General features: G+C 50.7%; 3 non-coding genes across 3 annotated transcripts; all 3 read left to right on the forward strand.

The window, feature by feature from the left end:
- Positions 1–72, forward strand: trnap-agg (transfer RNA proline (anticodon AGG)). Its single transcript has one exon. It is a non-coding gene; the product is annotated as a tRNA-Pro (tRNA).
- A 2,117-nt stretch (positions 73–2,189) lies between these two features.
- On the forward strand, positions 2,190–2,261 carry trnap-agg (transfer RNA proline (anticodon AGG)). Its single transcript has one exon. It is a non-coding gene; the product is annotated as a tRNA-Pro (tRNA).
- Positions 2,262–4,378: 2,117 nt separating this feature from the next.
- On the forward strand, positions 4,379–4,450 carry trnap-agg (transfer RNA proline (anticodon AGG)). Its single transcript has one exon. It is a non-coding gene; the product is annotated as a tRNA-Pro (tRNA).
- Positions 4,451–5,073: the final 623 nt, after the last annotated feature.

Below are 5,073 nucleotides of genomic sequence, written 5' to 3' on the forward strand. Positions count from 1 at the left end.
GGCTCGTTGGTCTAGTGGTATGATTCTCGCTTAGGGTGCGAGAGGTCCCGGGTTCAACTCCCGGACGAGCCCTCGTGTGCTCTTTTCCTCCTCTTCCACAAGACTGGGAACTGATATCCACATCACTTCGCAGCGTCTGCTTATGGCAAACGATGGAATGTGACTAATGACTGAACGAGCCTGGTGAGTTCTCATCACGTGGCACAATGAGAGCGTGCAGTCAGCTGTCCAAGGCGGCAACCTCATTGCTCGTTCAAAAGAACACGTACTGAAAACTCATCACCACTGTGTCGTAGATGAGCACCGCGATCGCTTGTTGTCATGCGTCCTTACTTGGGAAATGCAGAAGCAAAAACTGCCCTCTCTCAGCCACCGAAACGTGTGCGGCTCGCCTTGCGCTCTCTGCGCCTCACATATTTGTCGAGCTGTCTGCTCTTCTTTCTGTTGAAGTAATCAAGTTACGGGGCGTCCTGCAGCCTATGATGTTCTCACTGAGAGCTTTCAAGATTTGAAGGAAAACTACGAGCTTGATGGCTCAAGTCGAACGAATGTGATTGTTAAGCAATCGATGATCAAAAGCACGTCTTCTAACAATTCGTGAGAGTATTATCAGCACTGTTTTCACTCGGATATACTTTTCACTTGCTAAGCTGACAAATTGGACGAGAAAATGCCGGAGACGCACTCAGTGCAGACTGAGGTTGGGAAGGAGGTGTGGCCCTTCAACGCTTGACAACTGAAGGACATTCTCTCCGCAACGGAGGAGCACCTGTCAGAAGTCGCAGAAGCTAAACAAGAGCACCGGGCTTCCGGAGATCCAAACTCAGACCTGGAGGATGCGGGCATCAATCCCGCTACCTCTTGCATGCTAAACGAGCGCTCTACCATTTGAGCTAATCCCCCTCGCTTCATGCGTCTCGGCATCATGTCTTACCGCCTCTGGCCCTCTTACCGGGCACCGCCCACTGCCCTTGGTCTGCAAGGCAGTCCTTTCAAGTGCGATGACGACGCTGAGACCTTCGTTGCCTATTGTACGAGCTGAACTTTTGTGCTCATCAATTCAACGCTCTTTCCATCAACTCATCTTGTCTTTTGACGCTTCGTGTTTTGCGCTCCTTTGACTATCGGCATATCGGGTGACTGCAAACACTGAAGTTCTTGCTTACGGAGTGTGGAACATTGCTTTCAAGTGATCGCTGTTCTGTCATGTTGACGCCGAGTGAATCTTTCTTTGGCAACATGGGCAGGCTGACAGCAGTGCGAGCGAAAGTAATGGCAAATTTCTTGACTTATTTCTGAATGTGAATGTTCTTTAGAAAAGGGATGCGGCGTTGCTTCTCGCCCGTGTAAAGGTCACGCATTCCAGACGTGGTTATGAGCGAACAGTTGCCGCAAGTGTTTGAAAAGAGCAAGAGAGGAAGCAGCCCTGCCCCGTGTGAGGATCAAACTCAGGCCCTTCAGATGACGAGACTGACGCACTACCAATTACGCCAACAAGCCCAGCTGCAGTACACACACCGGAAAGTTTGCCTCACATGGATTTCAGTCGCCCGTTCCCTAATCTTTAGACGCCCTCTGCTGAATGTTGCATTTGCCTTTTGATCTCACCGATACATTTTTGGTCTGTTTCTGTTGCGAGTCCGTCTTTCAGATCTCACCTAGCACAAGTCTCTGTGGCTGAAGTGGCCTCTCTGCTTCAGCATCGTGCCCTCACTCAGCCATTAAAAATGTCACTCGGACTTCTGACATGCTGACATGAAATGTCAAGAGAGAGGGGCGGAGTGACGCCTAAGCCAGAGAGAAGATGAAAAGGGGGCGTGGCTGCGAAACGCTTGACAGCTGCACGATGCTCTCCATGTAAGGCGGGACCACAGGCTAAAGGACACCTTTCGGCACATCAAGCTCTAAGCACACACCTGGAGGATGCGGGAATTGATCCTGCTATCTCCCACATGCAAAGCAAGCGCTGTACCATACAAGCCAACCCCCCTCGCTGGGACTTATGCCTCGGCGTCACCTAGTGCCGCTTGTTCCCCTCTTACCGGGCACAGTTCACTGCCCTTCGTCTGCAAGGCAGTCGTGTAATTGCAGCTTTCTTGACTTATTGATGAAGGTCTGACTGGACGAGCGAATGGCGCCTCTCCCCATCCTCAAGCTCGCTGATAGATTGAAATGGAAAGTGCTGCTGTGGCTCGTTGGTCTAGTGGTATGATTCTCGCTTAGGGTGCGAGAGGTCCCGGGTTCAACTCCCGGACGAGCCCTCGTGTGCTCTTTTCCTCCTCTTCCACAAGACTGGGAACCGATATCCACATCACTTCGCAGCGTCTGCTTATGGCAAACGATGGAATGTGACTAATGACTGAACGAGCCTGGTGAATTCTCATCACGTGGCACAATGAGAGCGTGCAGTCAGCTGTCCAAGGCGGCAACCTCATTGCTCGTTCAAAAGAACACGTACTGAAAACTCATCACCACTGTGTCGTAGATGAGCACCGCGATCGCTTGTTGTCATGCGTCCTTACTTGGGAAATGCAGAAGCAAAAACTGCCCTCTCTCAGCCACCGAAACGTGTGCGGCTCGCCTTGCGCTCTCTGCGCCTCACATATTTGTCGAGCTGTCTGCTCTTCTTTCTGTTGAAGTAATCAAGTTACGGGGCGTCCTACAGCCTATGATGTTCTCACTGAGAGCTTTCAAGATTTGAAGGAAAACTACGAGCTTGATGGCTCAATTCGAACGAATGTGATTGTTAAGCAATCGATGATCAAAAGCACGTCTTCTAACAATTCGTGAGAGTATTATCAGCACTGTTTTCACTCGGATATACTTTTCACTTGCTAAGCTGACAAATTGGACGAGAAAATGCCGGAGACGCACTCAGTGCAGACTGAGGTTGGGAAGGAGGTGTGGCCCTTCAACGCTTGACAACTGAAGGACATTCTCTCCGCAACGGAGGAGCACCTGTCAGAAGTCGCAGAAGCTAAACAAGAGCACCGGGCTTCCGGAGATCCAAACTCAGACCTGGAGGATGCGGGCATCGATCCCGCTACCTCTTGCATGCTAAGCGAGCGCTCTACCATTTGAGCTAATCCCCCTCGCTTCATGCGTCTCGGCATCATGTCTTACCGCCTCTGCCCCTCTTACCTGGCACCGCCCACTGCCCTTGGTCTGCAAGGCAGTCCTTTCAAGTGCGATGACGACGCTGAGACCTTCGTTGCCTATTGTACGAGCTGAACTTTTGTGCTCATCAATTCAACGCTCTTTCCATCCACTCATCTTGTCTTTTGACGCTTCGTGTTTTGCGCTCCTTTGACTATCGGCATATCGGGTGACTGCAAACACTGAAGTTCTTGCTTACGGAGTGTGGAACATTGCTTTCAAGTGATCGCTGTTCTGTCATGTTGACGCCGAGTGAATCTTTCTTTGGCAACATGGGCAGGCTGACAGCAGTGCGAGCGAAAGTAATGGCAAATTTCTTGACTTATTTCTGAATGTGAATGTTCTTTAGAAAAGGGATGCGGCGTTGCTTCTCGCCCGTGTAAAGGTCACGCATTCCAGACGTGGTTATGAGCGAACAGTTGCCGCAAGTGTTTGAAAAGAGCAAGAGAGGAAGCAGCCCTGCCCCGTGTGAGGATCAAACTCAGGCCCTTCAGATGACGAGACTGACGCACTACCAATTACGCCAACAAGCCCAGCTGCAGTACACACACCGGAAAGTTTGCCTCACATGGATTTCAGTCGCCCGTTCCCTAATCTTTAGATGCCCTCTGCTGAATGTTGCATTTGCCTTTTGATCTCACCGATACATTTTTGGTCTGTTTCTGTTGCGAGTCCGTCTTTCAGATCTCACCTAGCACAAGTCTCTGTGGCTGAAGTGGCCTCTCTGCTTCAGCATCGTGCCCTCACTCAGCCATTAAAAATGTCACTCGGACTTCTGACATGCTGACATGAAATGTCAAGAGAGAGGGGCGGAGTGACGCTTAAGCCAGAGAGAAGATGAAAAGGGGGCGTGGCTGCGAAACGCTTGACAGCTGCACGATGCTCTCCATGTAAGGCGGGACCACAGGCTAAAGGACACCTTTCGGCACATCAAGCTCTAAGCACACACCTGGAGGATGCGGGAATTGATCCTGCTATCTCCCACATGCAAAGCAAGCGCTGTACCATACAAGCCAACCCCCCTCGCTGGGACTTATGCCTCGGCGTCACCTAGTGCCGCTTGTTCCCCTCTTACCGGGCACAGTTCACTGCCCTTCGTCTGCAAGGCAGTCGTGTAATTGCAGCTTTCTTGACTTATTGATGAAGGTCTGACTGGACGAGCGAATGGCGCCTCTCCCCATCCTCAAGCTCGCTGACAGATTGAAATGGAAAGTGCTGCTCTGGCTCGTTGGTCTAGTGGTATGATTCTCGCTTAGGGTGCGAGAGGTCCTGGGTTCAACTCCCGGATGAGCCCTCGTGTGCTCTTTTCCTCCTCTTCCACAAGACTGGGAACTGATATCCACATCACTTCGCAGCGTCTGCTTATGGCAAACGATGGAATGTGACTAATGACTGAACGAGCCTGGTGAATTCTCATCACGTGGCACAATGAGAGCGTGCAGTCAGCTGTCCAAGGCGGCAACCTCATTGCTCGTTCAAAAGAACACGTACTGAAAACTCATCACCACTGTGTCGTAGATGAGCACCGCGATCGCTTGTTGTCATGCGTCCTTACTTGGGAAATGCAGAAGCAAAAACTGCCCTCTCTCAGCCACCGAAACGTGTGCGGCTCGCCTTGCGCTCTCTGCGCCTCACATATTTGTCGAGCTGTCTGCTCTTCTTTCTGTTGAAGTAATCAAGTTACGGGGCGTCCTGCAGCCTATGATGTTCTCACTGAGAGCTTTCAAGATTTGAAGGAAAACTACGAGCTTGATAAAAGAATCAATTTAAATGTTTCTTGAAAAACGGATCCTTCTAAATATCGGAAGTCCAACGTCTCATGGAAACTGTCTGTGTAACGGTCTAACGTGATAACGTGATAACCACTACACTCTGGAAACGGTGGGAAATTGTGCCCAGTGGCCCAGTGCTGAGCTA

The sequence above is a fragment of the Lepisosteus platostomus genome, chromosome 5 (assembly GCF_059453375.1).
Source record: "Lepisosteus platostomus isolate fLepPlt1 chromosome 5, fLepPlt1.hap1, whole genome shotgun sequence".
NCBI classification, from domain to species: Eukaryota; Metazoa; Chordata; class Actinopteri; order Semionotiformes; family Lepisosteidae; genus Lepisosteus; species Lepisosteus platostomus.